The 21,780-nt window shown below is 39.5% G+C and overlaps 2 long non-coding RNA genes across 2 annotated transcripts in view; both read right to left on the reverse strand.

Annotated features, from left to right (window-relative positions):
* LOC146439341 (uncharacterized) overlaps nucleotides 1-21,780 on the reverse strand; it is a 560,563-nt gene that overhangs the window by 386,715 nt on the left and 152,068 nt on the right. The gene's annotated exons all lie outside the window — the stretch shown is intronic.
* LOC146439343 (uncharacterized) lies at nucleotides 204-2,071 on the reverse strand. Its single transcript, XR_014850757.1, has 3 exons — nucleotides 1,865-2,071; nucleotides 1,016-1,112; nucleotides 204-896 (listed from the first exon to the last, which is right to left on the reverse strand). It is a non-coding gene; the product is annotated as an uncharacterized LOC146439343 (long non-coding RNA).

The following is a 21,780-nucleotide window of genomic DNA, read 5'->3' on the forward strand; positions in this document are numbered from 1 at the left end:
GCACAGCCCCTTCCTGCTGTCTTGGCCCAGAATCTCTCAGACCTAGAAACATTTCCATGTCACCAGGCAGGACTGTCTAGCTTGGTGGCCACATACATACTGCCAGCCTGCTTCCAGAGTTGAGAACGACTTTGTGTTGTGATGAGCTCTCACTGCATCACAGAAAACTGCCATTTCACCTCAGCTTGCCTGAGGGTGTCAAACTGAATGGTCTAAAACAGGAACTTTTGTTTCCTACCTTATATTTGCAAGTCTATTAAAGAGCAAAATTATTTTCAGGAAAGGATTTAAAGATTTTATTGTCATAATCTATGAAGAGCATTCTAGTATATTCCTCCATTTCTATTTACATCTGCGTGGAGAAAGGTTTGTAAATAATAGCTAAAAGTAAATATTCACTTCTGGAGCTTGCCTGTCTTCTTGAAATGTATCTCCCTATGGTCAGAGACACAAGGAAGCCATGGAGATAAATGCATGTCCCTGCTCTCCATTTCTCTTTGCTCCAGTGACACCACTGAGTGAGAATGTTAAAGTCATTTCCCAGGCTGTGGAAAAAATATCCTCAGCTCTGCCAGTTTGATTTAATATGGTCAGATGGAGCTGTCCAGGTGAGCATGTCAGTGATTTCACTATGAAGAAGGATTTGAGAAAGATGAGAAGCACCAAGAAGATGAGGATGGTAAGTCCTGTGGTGGAGACTTGAATAGCCTTTGATTAGAGTTCCTTCCCTGAATTTGAGGAGCAGAGTGGTTTTGGAACAATGTAATTGTCAGCGTTACAGTGGCTTCCCTTTCACTCCTCAGTGGCTTGCTGTTGTGGAAGTAAATTGCAATATTTGCATGTGAAAGCTCTTTATTATCATCTCCAGGCTCAGGCTGGATTGAGAAGTGGCAGGGCTGGAATGAAAGGAACAGATTGCCCTTCTACAGCAAAAAAACCAAACCCCTCACTTGTCCTCTTTCCTCACCCTCAGAAATAGTTAAAAAAAAAAAAAAAAAAAAAAAAAGAAACCTACCTCAAACCTCCTTTCCAGGCGACAAGAACAACAGGTGAAATCTTTTCCCTTATGAGCCCTCTCAATGATACTCCTAGGGTTTTCAGTTTGTGTGAGCCTTAGGAAGAAAAATAAAATAACAAAGTTTCCATTCTGCAAATAGACCAGACTTTGTATTTTGCTCTCCGATCAAGCCAGTCTGGGCAAAATACTGTTTCTTCATCACACACATTCACTCTATTTCAAAATTGCAAGGATCTATATGCAGGAGGTATTAAGCTTATCTGCCCTCTGTAACTACTCACCTTAACATAAAATATTAATTTTAAGGCAAGGACCACTTTCTTCCCACTCCATAGGACAGCTCAGCCCTATGCCAGAGACAACTTGCAAAAAGACAACAGGAAAAACAGGGCCCTTATTGAGCAAATATGTTATCCTCTCTCCATGAGAGAGATCAAGACCTGCTCTGAGCCTAGAAAACAGATTACACCAATTCCTTTTTGCTTGCCCCTCCCCGAATGGGGATGTTGGAGGGAAAGCAGACCATGTGTTCAGGAGAAGGAAGCTACCCACAGTGAATTCATGCATTTAAAACTTCCACCTTCCTGAGCCAACAGTAAGAAGTTCTGGCCAAAGTCATGGAAAGACAGCACATGCATGCTTGACAACATGTTGTGAAGCTAAGTAGCTACAAAAAATTGGGACACCCTCTCAGGAAAGCAACCAGACTTTCTAATCTAACTGGACAAAACAGCAAACTTTTCAGTAACAAGCAAAGATCCGAAATTAAATTGCAGCAAGACAGCATTAAATAAAAAGATTTAGAAATCTCTAAAGTAGGTCAAAGAAAAAGAAAGAACTACTCACCATATAACACTAAACTTCCACTGACGTTTGTGAAATTTTTAAGATCACAAGGAGCTTCAGACAATGAACAGATTACAGGAGCTCCTGGAAAAACCTCTCATCAATCACCCCCAGAGGACTAAAAGAAATGAGTTCTGGCTGCCTGCTTCCATATATTACCTTCTTAATTACTCCTTTTACACCTTTCAGGTGCAAAGGTGCTAGCAGGCATCTACTTTCCAAGTGTGTTGCAATCACAAGCCATAGCATCCCTTCTAAAAGCTCCTGACATAAAGATAATGTGGACAAATACAAGCCAAGGTTACTGTCATAAACACAACAGATTGCTGATGGAAACAGATAAGCCTTAGAATGACTTTGTGTTCTGTTGTTTCAGAAAATTATTCATTAAAATATGGCGTTTATTGCTCCAGATCCTGTACCATCCTCTTTTATTATCTGAGTCAAGCTGTGTACCCTCAGTTAAGAGCACTGTCTTCCACATGTTTTATTCCTCCTGGTAGTCAGCCATGGTGAGCTATATAAGCAAACAATATTTACTGGGGACTTGGGGATTTATTTTGCTTTTGCCAGTATTGCTCTTCTTTGCACTGCATGATTCTGCCTTAAGTGCTAAGCACCTGCTCAGCTGTAGCCAGAGAGAAGTTCAGGCTATCTATTCTAATGGCTTGTGACTAATGCTGCTCATCTGGGGTGCTTGAACCAAAAACTGGAAAGACACCATGCTATTTCTTCCTTTAACTGGGGAGATTTTTTTTCTATCTTGGCAGAAATTACTTGGTATATTCAGGTGAAAACCATTAAAACAAAGTGAGAAAAGAAATAAGAACAGGGTTGGATTTTTTTTCATGGGAGGTCATTCAGAATCTTTTTTGAAGTAACTTTTCTTTCTCCCTATCATCAATAATACACAAGGCTTTGCTAATTCTTTCTAATAAATAAGACTGGTCCAAATTATCAAATTTATCATTTTTTTTTTCATTCATAATCTTTTTTGAAGTAGCTTTTCTTTCTCCCTATCATCAATAATACACAAAGCTTTTCTAATTCTTTCTAATAATAAGACGTCCAAATTATCAATTTTTTCCTTGTATGAAGGTAAAGCTCTCAAGAAAGACATGATCTGTGCTTTTTCTCTCAAATTATTAGGGTTATCAGTGTGAAAACGTGGCCTAATCATTTATACAGCACCTATTTTTCAAGTGATTCAAGCACCAGAAACAATCTGCACCCTATTCAACTTTAAAACTAAACTAAACAAAACACATTCACAGTTTGGAGCATCTTTACTGATGAGGAGAAATAGCTGTCTCTGAAAGGAAACCCAGCCCACTTTACATCCGACTTCTGTAGAAATCCATCATTATGCTAAAACAAACTCAGAGCAGCTTCATCTCTATTGGCCACACTGACCATATCTGCTTTCAGTTCCCAGATAAATGGTACTGGTATAAGCAGAATTTATAATACATAAAGCAGCCTGACCAGGAAAGCAACCGCTCCAAACACATCAATGAGCATTCTATCAAAAGTTGAACAGGCTGTCTGAGTTTTCTTCACAATACAAAGTTACATCTTGAATACGTTTGAGGCTCACTTCTTGTGCCAAAAGTAGGAAGTATCCAGCCACCTTGCAGGGGGACTTAACTTCAGGCTACATTGCAGGTACATGAAGACACTGGCCCTCTAGTAGAGGGCCCCGTTTTTCTTCATTGAGACAGGGACCTTCAGTGCACTAAAATATGATGTATTTAAATTGAATGGATCCTCTCTGTTGATCTTCGCAAATATTAGTCCCATTGCCCAAATACCAGACATCTAACTAGCTAAAATGCAAAAAGATTTGTATTAAGCATATCAGACACCTCCTGAAGTTATATTTATGAAATATTTGGAACTGACCTAAGGTTTTCAGATCCAAACTTAAGCTGAACCTTCATATCAGCCTGAACTCAAGCCTTTTAGAAATGTTTGGAATAAACATTGTTTCAGGCTAAAACTTCAAGCTTTCATGTTCCTTGTTCTTTCAATTAGTCTGAAATCAGAGTCTTACACATGCTATTGGAGCCTTTCATAGAAGGAATGGTATAACCCTGGGCAAAGGGGACTTTAAAAATCCTGTGGTTTATACTTTGGCCAATACCTCTGAAACACTGGAGGCAACACTGAAGGTTTAGGTTCACCTTCTGATTAGTACAAGTCAAAGTAAAAATTAAACCAAAAAAACCACATAAAACAAAACCCACAAAAAAAGCCCCAAAACCATCACCTGAATCTAGCCCACAAAGATGGGAAATAATAGTAGCTGGTACTGACCCTATGCTAGGCCAGCTGCAAGATGATAATTGTCAAATACCTCTAGGGTTACACCTACAAACATGGTGACACAGCTAATAAGGTTTTTTCCCATCTATAATTCTTCAGTAGTAAGTATCTCTTCCCAGACGCATACAACAGATTAAAAACCAGCCCTAAATGAATTGGTAGAAATGTCTATTCTTATTTAGATAGGCAAGGAAAAGTCAAAGAATAGCATATGCTGTCACGTGCAGCAAATATGCTATTATTGAGTAGCACTCTTGTCTCATATGAGAGTGGAGCAGAGCCCCCAAACTGAGCTCAATGAGAAGAGCAAGGTTGTGCAAAGCTGTGAGGTTCAGCTGCTCTCCCTGACCCCTCTCTGCAGCACAGCAGTTTGACCAACCAACTCCAACTCTAGCTGAGCTGGAGAGAGAATCCAGAATTGCATGCAGAGTAAACACGTTTGTAACCAAGCTGTCAAAACAGAAGAAAGTTAATTTCTACAGCAACATAATAGAGACAACAAGCTTGATGCAATGGCACTTACACAGGGCAGGAAGTAGGCAAGATGTATGTATGCTTTGGGGGATGAGTTTATATGCTCTGCAGGCCTTTGCTGTGTTGTTATTGTTAACTGTTTGTTGTATCTCTGCTTTTAGAGTATCACTTTGATATATCAACAAAGTGAAGTACAAAGCACAGAGCCTTGAATCTACATGTCTAATTCTTCCTCTTGGAAAGAGCACTCTCAGGGTTAAAAGATTACTTTAGTCTCCTTGTATATTCACTTGCTTCTCTGATTAAATTGTCTGTGGCAAAACTGAGTAAATGCCAACGTGGTGTTCTTGTTTAGTCACTGCATCACTAGAAACTTTGCACTCTACAGCTGACAAAAAGAAAGGATATTGTGCCAACAGAGTGTTTGGCAGCAGTGACTTACAGTGAAGGTCTCAAGCTCAAATCCTACCATATGGTACGTTTTTACAGATTATACCTTCTAGACACTGTAGTTTCAATTCACGCCACCAAAAAGCCCTCAGATGGCGATGATGATGTCTCCTGCAAACATTGTCTAGATCGGAAACTCTGCTCCAAAGAAACACTCAGCACCATATGCTGAGTTGGTTTTTGCCTCTTGCTTAGGCATGTGCTCAGTGTTCATTTTTAGGAGTCAGTAGACATCAAGCACTGGGAACCTAAACAGAAACAGGTTCAAGGCAGGTCAGACATACCCCATTTGCCCACACATCTTATTCTCTTGGGAAGTTTAAGAATGAAAGTTATTGATCCAGAAAGTGGGAAAGAACTTCCCTAACACATACAATTCTCACTATATCAAATATTAGGAGCAGGTGATGATTAACACAGCTGGAAAATGACCCGATGACAGTGGTGGACCATGATGAGCAATAAGAAGCAAAGGGAGAGCAAGGAATGGACACTAAGAAAGCTCATAAGGACCTAGGGATGTTTTGCTACCTGAATATAAAATGACAGAGTGACTGGGCAGATTTAGAAATACTTTCCCTTTATAGCAAGTGGCATGTAAATAGCACACTGGGGGAACAGAAGGCCCTCATTCCTCTCTAACCCTGAACAGTGTCATTTGCACCTTGGTCACGTAGTTTCAACCTCAGCATGTGCCTGAACAGTAAAGCAGGAAGAAAAGACGGACAGCGCATGGTGAAAGGACTTTCTTCAGGATGCACAACCCATCAGTAGCACAGAAAGCATTCAGGCTCCCTGGTGTCCTCATCACTAAGTGGTGGTTCTGCTTTGTGATTTGGGATCACCTTTAGTTCAATGTTTAGGTGTATGAAATGCCTCAAGTGTCTTAATGTTTGAAGTAATCCTGAGGTAGTCAGATCACTATATGTATTCTGAGTATATTCTTACTTCCTCCCCAGGAGCTCTTTCATCACTGTGCTCCCCAGCCATCCTTTGAGGAGTCTCCAGAGCCATGTGGTTAGGGATGGGCCAGGACAGGGTTAATCCTTTATTCTCAGCAAGTATGTAGTCTAGTAATGGAAAATGTAAAGATAAAAGCAGCTGCCATCAGCCCATTTTCTTCCATTCAGCACTTTGATACTGAATTCATTGTGGTTCAGAGAGAGCTGGGCCTGAGTTGCTTTTCAAGGATGTAATGAGCAGTGCCTAATATGCTCATTATGGTAGCTGTTATCAGACATATTTCTGCATCTGAGCATATCATGACACCACAGCCGGTTTTATGTCTGTGTGCACATGAAGCAGACAGATGCCAAGCAAACATCCTTAAAGTGTATGCATCTTTCCAGTGGGTAAAATGGGCCCCCATTGATCCCTGCTCCACTCCAACAGCTTCTACAGTCTCAGAAGTCTGTTGCTCAATGCCTCCCTCTCCCCACGAGACCCTCATTAAGATGTACACGTGTGGTGGCTTCAGGCCAGCCTTCTGCTCTGCAGTCGTTAGCTCATTCCAGTGCACTGTGATTGCACAGGTACACAGCAGATGCCATTATTGGAGCTGGCATTTACCAGCAATTAAAACACAATAACTGTAGAGCTTATCAAGACATTTTCTCTTTGTGGGATTGCTTGGTTTGTTTCCATATTCATAAGTGGAAATAGCTGCAATCCCTGTTGACAAACATTGACACTTCACCTAATGCACTAGTTACTTTACATCTTGGGGTTTTTGAACTTCCCAGTCTGTTTGCCCATTTGCATTACATTTCACAGTATTTTGGAAAGGTATTTTCTTGTCAGAAATGAGTCGTATGCCACTTATCTGCCCCACACTGATCCCATCTAGTGCAAGTACAGAGTAGCTAAGTAATGCTATTGTAAACCCAGCCTTCCAGTGTTTCCTTTTCTGGCAGTGAAGTGTGTATGTCTGGGTTGGTTTGTCTTTTTGACATCACATCACAGATGTATAATACTTCATGTATCTTCCTCCCCCTGCTGAACAATCATCAGAGCAGAGAGAGGTTTATTTTATTCTTAAGCAGAACATACTTCAAGGCTGATATTTTTCTCTTCCATTTCTTTTCTCTTAGCAATTTCCCACTGCCTCAGTCCTCAGCAAGAAATTGTGTCTTTAGAAGTCGAACATCTTGTAATGCCATGTATAGAAAACACACTAGGAAAGTTTTAGCACCAGAAGTCCACCACAAGAATTCAGACTGCATGTCATTCAGCCAACTCTCATCACAAATGGACAAGACTTATGCAACACATCCTGTTTTTCTTTATCTGTTTCAGCCAATTGGACTGCTGAATGTGGATTGCTTTATTGCTGCATTTGTAACTTAAGTCAAGTTAAGAAATAATGAATGACAATCAAGTTGGACTTAAGAGCAGAGATTCCCATTCAGCAGTTCTGAGATAATTGAAAATGAAAGCAGGAGCCTTTTTCAGCTCCATGGGACTCTCTGGCTGGGAGAGGAACAGAGACAGGGCTAAGAAAAATGTGGTGGGTTTTTTTGTTTTGTTTTGGGCTTGTGGTTTGCTTTTTGGCTTTTTTTTTTTTCTTTTGTTTTGTTTAGTTTTTAAAAAAGAAAAAAGAGGACACTTCACTTCTTTTAATTAAACCACTAAAGAGGCCCCTAGGTCCCTCTGGTTCCATTGAATTGTCATCTTCAGTTTCTCTGCATAACATCAGTGCTGCATCATTTATGGAGGTGTATTTGCTTAAGAGTTGTCCTCGTTAAAATTCAATTACATTGAAACAATATAATCTCTCATTGTAATAACCTGATAAAAAGCCCTTAACTGCCACACCACGTGGCTATTTAGCAAGAAGATTAGCTCAGCAAAGCACATAGTCCTAATTCAGCAATTAGGGTGCAGTTTGTATCAGGCAATTTCAATAAGATTGGGAGGCAATTTACAAGGTAGTTTTGCTCATTGCCAACTATTAAAGGCATGTCAATAGTGAAAAGAATACCCAGAGCACATCTGTATAAAAAATTATGTCTTTGTGCATTTCAAGGAGTAAAAGAAGATATAATGGACAGGATCTCCTGTTTGTAGTATATTTGTCTGATCAGTATATTATATTTTCTTTCTGTGCTAAAATGTGAAGAGGATATATGTTACAAGAATGTATTACAAGATGTACTGTATTCCTATCACATCAGGGAATATTAGTTGATTTTGAACTACTTGATTTTTTGAAAGCTTAGATATGATTTTTAGGGTCAAATTCTCCAGAGTGTATCTTAGAAACATTGAGTGGACTGAAAGCTTATTGACTGTTCCCTGAAGAAGGAGCTGTGGATTGAACGGGGCTGTGTTAGGATCTGCTTTTGGCTCTGGATGACCTTGACAAATTTATTAATCATTAGAAGATCACAGCCTGAAGATCTTTCCACACCTTGACTTGATGGGGGAACAAACTCTTGTCTGTGCAACAAGAGTATTTGTGGAGGGGTGGTACCAATGCCATGATCTGGATTTCCATAAGGTCCAAGAGAGTCAATGTGATATTGTCAACCTCCTGTCTGCAGCTTTTACTCGTCAGACCACGTAACAGAAAAGCACATTTGTGCATCTTGCTCTTGGTACTCACCAAGAGTACCAAGTATTATTGGCAGTAGTAGCTTTTAAACACTGAGATATATGTGAAGCTATTGGCTATTGCAAAGCGAAGTTAAAAGGTCCCATAAAAACAAAGTTAGTGATGTGCTCCCAAAGTCTTCAACACACAGAAGCCTGCTAGTGCCCTATTCCAGTGTAGTGGAGTAGTAAATTTCAAAGATCATAGTGCAAGATAGTTCCAGGACTGCAGATGTAAACTGGGGAGTTTTCAATACACGATTGATGGGGAAAAGTCCAAGGCAAAGTAATTCTGTCCTGATATTTAGGCTCTGGCTCCCAGTACAGCCAACATTTGTTGGACCAGGATCTGATGTGATCAAGACAAGCTGGCTATACAGTGTCTTTTCACTTTATCCTTTTTTAGGCCGTCCAGTAGCTGGCTGCTTTTCTTGGCTTTTTGGTGAGGTTTTTGGTTATTTGACTTTTTAAACAATGTTTCATGACAATTTTCAAAAGCCCTTTCACAGGAGCCAGTCAACAGAAGAGAGCTCTTTCTCTATGGAGCTGTTTCTAACCCCACAATATTGCAGGGAAGATGGCATAAGGGTGCTTCAGGAATGAGGATACACATCTGAGGTTGTTCAGAGTGTTTTTAATTTATATTCCTTCTAGCTATCTTTCAGTTTATATTTAAACCTTCATTTTGGTCCCTTGCTGTTCATTTTGTTATGAAGTGTTAATGGCTGTCTAGAAGTTTACATCTTCTATTTGTATGAGTGATTTTTATTTCATATTAAGTCTCTTTGCCATGCTAATGAAGTGAATTAGTAGCTTTAATTAATAGAATTACTAGCTTATTTTCCTTGGTATTTTTAATAGCAGAATTGAAATTCTATTTGTTACTTATAAGTGTTTATGTAGAAACATAGATGGACAAATAGTTGTGCTGTTCTCATGTGCAACATTAGAATAACATAAAGGGTTACCAGTCATGAACTAATGCTGAAAACTACCAAAACTAAGTAGCTAATTAAATGAAACTTTTGTATTTATTGAGCAACACATACCTTTTTATGTGAAAAAGTATTATTAGGTCCACAAAGACCCTTTTTTCACAGACAAGATTTTACATGCAAAATTGTCATACATATAATTTCAGTTGGGAGAAAATTCTTATAGTTTTCCCTTGCAAAAGTTGAGCTGCTTGGCAAACACAAATTTGATTGAGCAGAAAGTTAGTGGTAGACCACACAGCTGTTGACTTTGGGGATCCTTTATGATTCACAGAATTGAAGCTTTCATTTAAAAACAACTAGCAAAAAAACCCAAAATTTTCATTAGCGCTTATAATATTAGAAATGCTCTTGTCAAAGTCTTGATGTTTAGGCAACAACATTTAGGTAACTGAAACAATCACAAATAGGAAAATGCAAGATGCATCTCCATGATTGCCCAAGTTTTGCCAATTTTGAATCAGATCATTGTGGTTACACAATGAACCACTCAAAGTACAGAAACTCTGGGGTTGTCAGGTAGACAAGCTTGTTTTGACACAGAAGAAATCATTTATCAATAGCTCAGCGAATTCCCGTAGCCACAGGTCTAGGGATCACAGCTGCTTAGAATCTCTGCTGAGCTCCTGTGATAATGCGATGTGACTTTTGAACCTTTGTTAAGGATCTTGCAAGGTTTAAGTGATGTTCTGTAAAGTTTGGAAGTGAAGACTAGAACAATATAAAACAATCTGGAAATAGCTTGTCAGAAGTCATGTAACCCACAACTTATTTCAACTCCACAGGCTTTTTACGCATTACAAATTCTCTACTCTTTTGTCCTCATCGTTCTAAGGGAGGTTTCTCCTGTTGCATCCATTCCATGGCAGGTTGGAACTGACTGATAACATGATCTCCCAAGGACCAGCAAGAAAAGGTTTCTTTGTGAGGGTGGCAGTAGAGCTGGCTAGATGCCAGGACATGGCACCCCATACTACCTGAAGAAGAGCCCAGCAGGTCTGGTCATGACCACACAGGCAACCAGGCCAACTGGGGAAGTCAGAGAAGAGGTTGCAGTGTCTGTGGGTACACACAGTCTCTGCTTCCAGCTGGTATAAAGAGCCCAGGAGGAGCACCTCCTGGCTCAGAGTAGGGTCTCAAACTGCTTCGAGGGAATTGCATTTGCCTTTATGTGTTACTGAGAAACATCTTTTCCCCTCCAGCCTCTGGACACTACATCAACAAATGCAATGAGTAGGCAAATAAATACAGGCTGACCTGTAAAGCATTGCAAGATTTCCTGTCCTACAGACCTGTGATAATCAGCATCCAAAGCATCTGTACAGTATAGTCCAGTCTGGACAAATTACCAGCGCATCATTGACTGTGGTGTAAGATACTGCCAGCGTCTTGAGCTTGGGCAAGATGTTTCCTTAGTCACATATATCCTAGCTTCACCACCTACAAAATGAGGCAGGAAGAAGGGTTTTGAGTCTGAACTCCTACATATTTATAAAAGGCTTTGAATACCATGAGCAAAGCACACAACAGAAGACACCACTCACTGGAAACTAGCACTTGAGGTGAAGTGGAAAGTTCTGGAAGAATGGCAAGACACAAGAAGGAGCAAGGAATGAGAGAAGACCTACAACTGTGGTTCCCTTCAGTGATGTTCATCTAAAAAAGGAACCAAAAAAAAAAATAATAGAAAGGAAGTGGTTGGCTGCCAAAATAGGTAGACCTCACTGATTACATCAAACAAACAACCTCCTCACAGTGATTTATGGGCTAATCTCCCACCAAGAGTGCAACTTATCAGTGAGTAGCCAGTACAATTAGTGCTGCTCCATGAATCACTCGAAATGCTGGCCCCTTGACAGAACTTTCACACATAGTTTGTTATTACAATAAATAAAAGGTTTGCCTGGCCCTGCTTTCACCTGGCACAGGAATTGCTGCTTGAGGTTGAAGACCATGGGATGTTTCTGCAGCCTAAGCAGGGATCTACTTAATTGATAGATTTGAGCCAAAGGACCTGCACAGAGGGACATAAGCTGAGAAAAGGGCTCAAAATCTGTGAGCAGGAAAAGTGATGTACCAAAAAATGGAAATTGAGGTTTAGCTAGGGAACAGTCGTACTAAGAATTAAAGTGATCTACCGAAAATTAACCCAAGCTCAATTTCTGTGCTGTCCTCTCTTAATAAAATGAGTCTTGAAAAATGGACAATTTAATGTTTTTGAATTGGAAGAAATGGTTACAGGTATTTACGGTTCACCAAATTAATGAAGAATTAATCCTCTATGACACATAAATAGTGAGTCTTAAACTGCTTGAGATACTATAAAAACAGTGGCACAAGTAGCAGAGGATCTATTTAGAATTCAGTCTGATGTTTTAAAGCATAAGAGAACCACTGTAGCAGCAGTGAAACAGTTAGTTCTCATCCATTCTTGCTATTATATATGCTCAAAGAATTGGCTGTAATTTAAAAGGCCATAACACCTGGTTTACATTCCCTGAGTTAGAAAGATGAGCTGCTTTCACAGCTTACAGGCTAGTGGTTGCAAATTTTGCCATTCATTAAGGTTCCTGAAGAGATATGCTCAATCACATGCCTTTTGTGCAAGAGGTTTGTTCCCTCTCTAGGATGCTCTGGGACCAAAATAATGCTATTAGAAAATCAAGACCTAGGTCTGTATACAGGGAGTGTTTGGATGAGAGTTTTACTTTATGGATATAAACACCAGCCTTAATAAAGGGTAGAGATCCTTCTTTACACTTTCTTTCAGCTTTCATTAGTGTCTAAATCTGCCAGTCTGGAATAGGTTCCTTTGTCAGAGAAATATAGCCAAAGAGATGATTCGACTTAGTGCTGAATGTGAAGTAGCTCAGAGCTGCAGTACTGATGAAGGAATCAATACAAGGGCATGGATAACAGGATGAGGGGGAAGTCTTTCACACTTTGCAGGTTTCCCCTGGGAAATGTGCTGCTGCTGCTGTGGAAATGATTGTTCATACAATGGTGTTCGCTGCAAGCATGCAAAACTATGCTGAATTTATCCTGCTTATTCCTATACTTTCAAAGATCTTCATGGCTCCATATGGTCTGTAGAGCAGATCCAAAGGCCACCAAGTGTATAATGGACTCTCAGCAAAATTGTGGGCTTGAGGGTGGGTCTCATTACACATGAGTGGAAGGAGCAATTTTGAAGTCAGCAGGATAAGGGTTTTGTCTTCCAAGGAAACTAGAAGGCAACACAGACCATATTTAGAAAAAAGATCATTGGCAGGATACAGAGAAAGTGTTTACCTGAAAGCCTGTCCTACAGGACTTGTTGAGGATATCATTTCTGCTCAGTAAGGGAGGGAGAAAATGTCCATTTTCACTGCAAATGCCTCCCAGTCACTGACCTTTTGCCTGAATCAAACAAGTGAGATCCTCCTTTGGATGTATGGAAGTTACATTTTTTCCTGTTAACTTTTGTAAAGCAAAATGGAGAACTCTAGGCTCCTTTTTTAGCCTGTGTATTTTCAGGTTTGAAAAGATTTTGAGGAATATCTTGTGACTTTAAACCAGGCATTGTGGCAAATGGCAGCAAATCTGTTCTGAGACTATAATGGTAAGGAAAGGAAGTATATGGCAGGAAGAGAGTATAGGCATAACTGCCTATAACTTGTAAGTGTTAAACCATTGTTTGTGTGTGATTTCCATTTCCATGTATGTCAATTGACATCTGTGTCCTAGTTCTAATTCTGCCCCTGGGACAATGGGACATTGCCAGTTTTTCACCCCTTCTGTAAGGTGATTTTCAATGACTGCCTCAGCAACTGCCCCCTCCAGCTCAGAACAGCTTTAGGGAAGCAGAAAGATTTGGCATTTGAAAGGAAAGCTATGCTGTTTGTTCCTGAGGATATGAGTCATGCTAATCTCTGAATGTCTAATGTGAGGTGCTTGCAAGCCTTAGCCTACTCTCCATGCTTGTGCAATGCACACATTCACTGCTGTCCAGTTGGATGCACAGGAGCCACCTTGGGCAGAATTTAGCCTTGTTATTTCTGAGACCTACAAATGCAGATATCTGCAAAAGTCTTCACAAGTAAGTCCATAACATTAAAGTGATTAATTATAAAGTGATGAATTAAGGAATAATTCAATAATTTTTGTAGGCATACCCAACAAAATACCCAAACTTAAGGTTTACTACAAACAAAAGAATGAACTTACCATATACCTCAAAATAAACTTGCAGAACATTGTGTTGTAAGATGCAGGAATCAAAGAAAGGTTTGCTCAAAACTAATGAAACACATTTATTCAGCTAGGTCATTTGGGGTCCATTAATCCTCACGGTCTAGATACAGCCTTCAACTCAGTACGTCTTAAAGTTTATTGGCACTCAGGCACTTTCTGGGAAGTGAGCCATACCAACACTATTCTGGTATGCATCAGCTGCTAGAGATGGGATGGGGACTTTAAAAATATGTAGGTATGACCCACCACAGTTATATATGCTTGTGCATGGTAGTTCCTAAATTCAGTACTAAACATCCTTACCCTCACCAGCTCTGAAAATGCCAAATGCAATATTCCAGTTTCCTCTTTCTGCTGCTAGACAGCTGCTGCATTTGTTCTCCATGAAGAGTTTTAGTGGAGTGTGATGCCATATTTTGGGCTGCTGTAAGGGCTTCTAGTCCTAACAGAAGCAGGAATTATTCACTGTTTGCTCCAAAGCCCAGCATTTACAAGCTGTCTTGAACTGTTTATCCTAAATTGCATTAGAAGATATCTTTTGACTACTGGCATTTCAAATACAAATCACTGAAAAGAATCCATGTCCTCAAGGAAAAAACCCAAACAATTAAACATGTGGTCTTATAATCTTCAATGTCCCTATACATTCTACTAAAGAGCAAAGGACAAGCCATCATTTATGCTGAGAAGGGTGGAGTGTCATGATGGACAACACTACACCAAGACTAAATGAATTCTCTCTTATTATTTAGATAATACCGATTTGTAGATTACAGGCCTACTTTGTAGGCATGGCATGTATGCATTTCCTTCATTTCATAGAAGCACACTGCTGGTCTCTGGGCTGTCACCTCCACACAGTCAGAAGATCACAGTGCGTGGAAGTGACAAATAGGCCCATCTCAGGGAAAGTTAAAAAGTGCCTTTTTCTTATTTGATTATTTCTTTCTTACATGGAGAGACACTGTGGCACTGAACTAAATGAGCATTAAAGTGTGAAATTAATTTCTGATTTTCAAACAAAGGGGAAGATGGGATTGTGTAAGGACAAAAATTCACAGAGAAGAAGACACTTCAGAATACCTCATGTTGTTCTGCTCTGCCAGTACCATTGTACCTACAGGATATCCAGCTTTTCTCATTAAACAGATGTTCTTCCAAACATCAGCTCAGACTACATGATGTGATTTTGGTCACAATCAGATCTTGGTCCAGCTCCAACTTCAAAACCCTTACCTGGAGATGAGAGTATTCTGCCATTGACTGTAACGACACTGAAATGTAGATGCGGCATATGTTCAAGATTAAACCATTCTCAGATGTGTGTGGCGTGAAAGAGCTCAGCTGTGCTGCACATCTGGTTTTGAAAAAGAAAAAGGTTTGGATCATTTGGGGCAGAGGAGAGAATAGTCCACAATCGTGATTTGGGCAGTTTCCATAACATTTTCCACCCGATTTCTTTCCGCTCTTTCAAAGAGGTTCAGTGCTCTGTACTTCAGACAATAAATCCATCCTTGCTTACAACTGAGAAGTCCAGCTTTGGTATGTTGGAATCTTTTGTATGACTCAAGCTGTGAGACATGATTTCAACACTCTTAATTTGTGTTCAGTTTGTCTTACCCAAATGCTTTTATTTAAGAGTAAAGAAAATCAGTCAGGAACCCATAATGACCATCCCTGGATTTTTGTAGTTTCCCTGTGAAAATGCTGTGAGCTCAACCCTCCAAAGCAGCAATACTTTCTAAATGCAACAGTGGTAGCTCATTTCCATCTGGTTCTGTATGAAGTGGATAGAATGACAGAAAATAAGCTCACTGCAGCTGTGTTGACTCAAATTGCTTGGCTTCCAGGAAATCAACTACACTGTCTTTCAGAAAATGTTTTTTGACAGCTTCCCTGATCATCCCCATCCACTGAGGAATTATGCACCAGAGCAGTCATTCCCACATTTCACTGGTAAGGTCACTGATGCAGATACTGCTGCTGATTTGATATTGTCCAGATTTTAGTTTTCCCTTCCTTGTGAAGCTGCTGCATCTGTGCACAGACACCGGCATCCTGTAAGACATGGGAACTTTTATTTTCATAGATCACTGCCCCACTGTCTGCATTGTCTGTATCAGGAAAAAAATAGTCTCCCATGCTGGTCCCACTCAAGAGCATCAGCAGGTCTGCCCACTGTCTGCACATACTGTACCTTTCCCTCTGGAATTCCTGAAATTCTGGGCTCAGAGATGCCTGCATAACTTCCTGGCGACTGCATAGCAGCAACCGAGAATTCAAGCTGCCTTCTTAGTAGCAAAATATGAGTCCTTAGAAAAAAAATGGATTGAGCATCACAGTGCCTCTTCCATATGATATAATATTATTGATCCTGTTTTCACACTGGAAACTCAAATGGAAACTGAAAAATTCATTCACCCTTATTTATAACAGATAACAGAAGAGTTAAGTAGAGAAGTCTGATTTTCTAATTCTGCCCTTTGCACCTGACATCCCTTTCCTCCTTTTCCTGTTCCAGTCAGAATTTTCCTTCCCTAGTGCTTGTGATAGGTCCCAAAGAATTCTGGACACTGAGGGGTGAACCTGCCAATTCACAGTGGGCACAGGACCATGCCAAGAACTTTGCTAGAAGTCAGGAGATAAAAACCGGTACTTTTTTTTTTTTTTTGTATACAAGAAGCCCAAGAAAAACCATACTATCAGAACGCCACATCTTCCTTTCCTGGCACAGCAAACACTCTTCCCCCATGAGGAGAATCTCACACAAATTTTAAATCCAGCCAGAAAACCTCCTATGTGATCAGAGACAGGTGGATATCATACATGCAGGGTGTGCAATAAGCATATTTAATCTCTTCTTTTTAGAGCAAGTAAAAAAGCTATTAACAAACACAGCACGAGCTTCTATCTGAAAAGCTATTTCTTGCGTACATAAAAGAGAACAACTCCATCTCCCTTTAGGGTTTTACTGGAAAAGGGCCAGTGATTTCTCATAATTAAATACAATTGCCTCAGTTGTATGGACACTATCAATATAGAGCCATGTTCTTGCTGCAAAACTCATCGATGTCAGCAAACACACTGCATTTTAACAAATATGTGACATTACTATCACTGTTTTGGGGGAGCTTCTTTCTTTTATTTTGCACTTTATAAGAAATTAATTTTTGCAGGATTCTTCTGAGATCTCCTTCTAATAAAATAAGTTTTGTGAAAAGTAGCTATAATAGCATTTTCTTTGAAAATATTATCACCAAGGTTTTTAAAGCCCTCTGATTTGCTGTTATTCATTCAGTTTCAGCACTGAAGCAGTGCCTCTCACCATTTATTCTGCACTGATGCAGTGCTCCCCACAGTGCTGGCTTTGTTTTAATGCCATGTAATGCAAATTTCCTCTGAAGCTATTTCACTGTGAAAATCAGCATCTCATATAAATATAACACTAACTAGCCATATGTATTTCTAGTATCGGTAGAATCTTGTGGTTTGACAACTGATCAGACTTACCCTTCAACAGTTAAATTTATTCATGGTTGCTATGTCAGTCCTATCACTACCTCTGAGGAATTTCTTCATTTTTTTTTTCATCAGGAACCTCACTGATTCCATCAATCCCTATAGCCAGATGACTTAAGTTTTAGTGTTACCATTTATATGAATATGTGGATTTCTAACACTGTAAAGGTTTCCACACTCTCTGAAGCTTGTAGAAAAATAAGACTGCATAGTTAAAAGCTCTTGCTCAGAAAGCAAGCTTAAATTTGGATTTGTCATGTTGATGTGGAGAGTTCTATAAAGAATATCAGGAATATTCAGTGAGTCTCTGACTTATGAAAAGTATCCTTTCAAAGTCTCTTTTTCTTTTATGTTACTCATGTTGCCCTTGTACTTATCTGTAAATTTCAGTCTTACATTTTGCAGTTTGTACACAGAATGATACAACTGAATCCCAAACAATTTCAGGTTAACATAACTACAAAACCTGAATAACCCCAGAGGCCATTGCATTTACCAAAAGGGTGTATTTTCATAAGAATAAACAAGTTCTACTGCAGATATGTTCTCCCTCATATTTTAGCATCAGCTGCTTGCAACATGACAGAGACCAGATGTCTTGCTACCAGGAAAACGTTTCCTTCTCAAATTAAGTGGTAAAATATTTGGAGTGCACTTCAAAGGACTTGAGGTAAAGATTTTAAAAGAGCTGTGTGTAGAAAGAAAAAATATTTTGTGAATTTTTGAGTTGTGAAAAGATAAAATAATTGTTCCAAAGCCCAAAACATTGTTTTACAATCTTTTTTTTTTAAGATTATGAGGTTTCTTTTACCATGTTTTATTTTCAAAATGCATCATTAATTCAAGCAACTGATATTATTTTATACAGAACCTTTTTTACTGCACACACCTCATCCTCTTCTTTCCCTTCCAAAACAGACACAGAACAAAACAACTCAGGAAATTCAGTTTGTTGATTATACTGATTGGATCTTAGAACAACTACAAAAAAGCCATAATGTTTTCAGGTTTTTATGGCTTTTGTTTCTCAGTTCTGCCTCTCTGTTACCTCCGAGACTGAGAAGAACTTTACTGTGAGCAGAGTACAGGAGGGTAAGATTTTTCCCATACTAGCTGAATCTAGATTGAAATTACTTCTGGGCTCTATTTAGTCAGTTTGCGTGCCTGGCTGTCAGGAAGCTTAATAAAGCTCTGCACTTAAAGAGCAACAGAAACAAAAGTGAACACAATTCAGCAAAGTCCTGAAGCTAAAAAAGGAACAAGAGCAGGTCTGCTTTCTGTTACCTTTAAAGCTTATCTTTAATCAGCCTAAGTCCATGGCCCTCTTACGCCTCTCTAGATGGCCTCACTCACTAGAGCGTGCTTTATTTTGTGCTTTGCTCTTTTGAGATTCTGTGTGCCGTATCTCTGCCCTGACACAAGGCAACTGAGTTTTGCAAAAAGAGACTTAAATTACAGAGGTATTCAACTCCTGTAATGTTCAACATCTGCAGTACAGATGGCTGCACTGAAGACAGTTTCCCTACAGCCTCCTCACAGTCGCTGGACACAAGTGACAGTGAAGATTAATTACAACATCCAGCTATAGATGTCTACGCTGCATGTTAGCATTTGTCCAGATTAATCCTATCCCCAGGGTCTGACTGAAAAGTCTTTCTTTGATTCTGTTCTTAAACACCCTTTCCAAGTCTATTTCTTTCCCCCTTGTTTTCATTGGAAGCATCTTGCTTCTCCAGCTCTCTGTTCTCTGCTCTCCTACCTTGTGTGGACACACAGAGCCATCAAATTGTATAGGGCCTGGGCATGTCCTGGAACAGAGGTCAATTATATATTTTCATGAGCAGCCTTTTCACAGAAAAAAGGACCTTAAATCTTCTTGGCAGGACACTAAAGTACAAAATCACTGAAGGTTTTGCTGCTTACACCACACGTTGTGGCTACACAGGCCCTTTCTTGAGAACTTTTTCTTTCCCATGCAAAATATGAAAACAATAAATGGGTTTTTGTAAATAGTATTTGAACACCTGCTGTTTTTCCAGATCTGTTTTGATTCAAGACAGTGTGTTTGGAATTGGGTGTTGTAGGACTTCATCCAATCACCACTGTCCAATCACCTAAAGGCTTTTACCATATATAAAGAGAAATTACAACAATAAATCTTCTGCTGATGCTTTCACTGGACTGGGTTTGGTTTGGGTTGTGGTTGTTGGTGGTTAAAACCAAACAACTTTTCCTTTTCCCTTGTTGAATGCATCCTATTCAGAAGCTGAGATGCAAAAATCGAGATTAAATATTTAATTGCAATTTGATTTAATGCTTTACTTTCTCAAAAGGAATGGTTTTGCAAAATAGCTAATATGTTAGCAAAAACCCCACTATTTTTTTTTTACCAGATACAAGTCTGTGATTGTCCCAGGAAAGCATGTGTGCTACAAGGACTGTTGTCTGTCCAACACTGGAGACAATGGGATGGAGATTTTCAAAGTTATCTATAGGACACTTAGAGCTTCAAAAATTCTATTTAAATAATTCCTGTAGGGCATTTGCTGCACTGCAGGATTAATTCTTTTGAATAATATTAAGTCCCCTCCAATGTCTCCACTGAGCTTCTTCAGGACAGGTGGAATATTAAAGTTATAGGGCCAACCTATAAAATTATTGCTCCAGGGATAAATAGGCAAAACTTGGGTCTGCATAGGAATAAATGCATTAACAATGTGAAACACTGTCTCAGAGGAAAAAAAATTCTTAGGTTCCAAGAGCATTCACCACCTGTTTGAATTCCCCTGTGGGGATGAGCAGGATCCCAAAGTCTGCTGCTTCTACTGCCCTTTCTGATTTTCTTTGCCATATGCAAACACTTCCTCCTACATGAAGACATTTTTACTCCTTTCTCTTTTTTACTCCATTTATTCTTTTTTTTTTTAAAGTCATAGTTACAGATCAAAGCAATCGTCTTGCTTTCAGAAAAAAGAAAAAACCTTCATTCCTCTATGTTTATCCATATATGCATATATAAAATATGTTAATAAAAGTGTTATTCAATTTATCTGGGAATTAATTTTACAGTAGTACTGGAAGAGGAAAAAAAGTCTGTTAGGAAAAAAAATAAAATTTTTGTTCTCACTGAATAAAATTGTTACATATTTGTATTGTCCAAGGCTGCAATTCATGTTTGTGCAGTGGGTCCCTTTACAAGCTATGCATGCCTCATTCTTATAAGTCAACCCCAATGTCTGCACCATGAAGCCTAATTCTTAGTCTTCTCCTGAAGGAAATTTTTATAACTCTGAGTTCTTTATTATGTATGACAACTAAGTGACCAATAGGTGTGTGTGGTCAAGTAAAGACTTCCTCCACTCATCCATCTTATCTCTCAGGTTACAAATTTTACAGCAGGTTTTGGGAATAAGTGATCCAAGATTTCAGCCACTGAGCTGAAGTGTGAGGATGTGGTAGATATGTCTGAGAAATCCAAACAATCTGCTGACCTTGGAAGTGAAAAACTTTCATAACACAAGTGCCTTGTTTGCATTCTTTATGCATTAACACTGATACATAAAAAAACATTAAAGAAGAATCTCTTGGATGCAGAATGAGAAATGCCCAGCTGAGTTCAGGCACATTGCATATAGATTAATAATTTGGATGCCCTTCACAAAGTTTATCTGAAAACTTCACAAACCTCTTGGTTAAAGATATTCTCCAACACTCGTAATAAAAAATGCTTTTTTTATAAACCACAGGAATTTTGGTCCATTCCAGGCCTGGCTATGGAACCCAAATTACAGATTCAGAGGAAGAAGCACCTGTCAGACCCTTGTCAGGGTGGCCCCAGATGCTGCTCAGCTCTGTGGTCCAGGAGTGACACCCATCAGGATGAACTAATGGGTGCTCCCCCATCTCTCTGGATCACCCTTCAGACTGTGGGGGTCGCTGCTCAGGAGTATGGAACACATTATGGGATTCAGGGGAAAAGTGTTTCAGGACTTCCAAGACCCATTATGGGATGCTTAGGTGAAAAACCGAAGTTGAGGAAAGGGATGGATCTAGGTGATTTGGGAACACACATGGAAAAACAGAGCAAAAAGTTAAAAGGGGCTGATTGCCTGCACACAGATTGCTGGTCAGTGCACTTTTATGACTGTAAATGGTGCTCAGCAGAGTCTGCTTTATGTTATTAAATTCCTTTTCTAAGGATTTTTCTATTAGGTGTGTACATGAATGTGTGGGTCTAAGTGCCAACAGCTGGAGTGGGATCCAGGGTCAGAGGCCCAGGTGTCTCTGCTACAAGCAGCTGGAGGGAGCACAAGTGTGTGAGGGAGTGTG

The sequence above is a fragment of the Lichenostomus cassidix genome, chromosome 3 (assembly GCF_008360975.1).
Source record: "Lichenostomus cassidix isolate B80296 chromosome 3, HeHo_3.0, whole genome shotgun sequence".
Classification (NCBI taxonomy): domain Eukaryota; kingdom Metazoa; phylum Chordata; class Aves; order Passeriformes; family Meliphagidae; genus Lichenostomus; species Lichenostomus cassidix.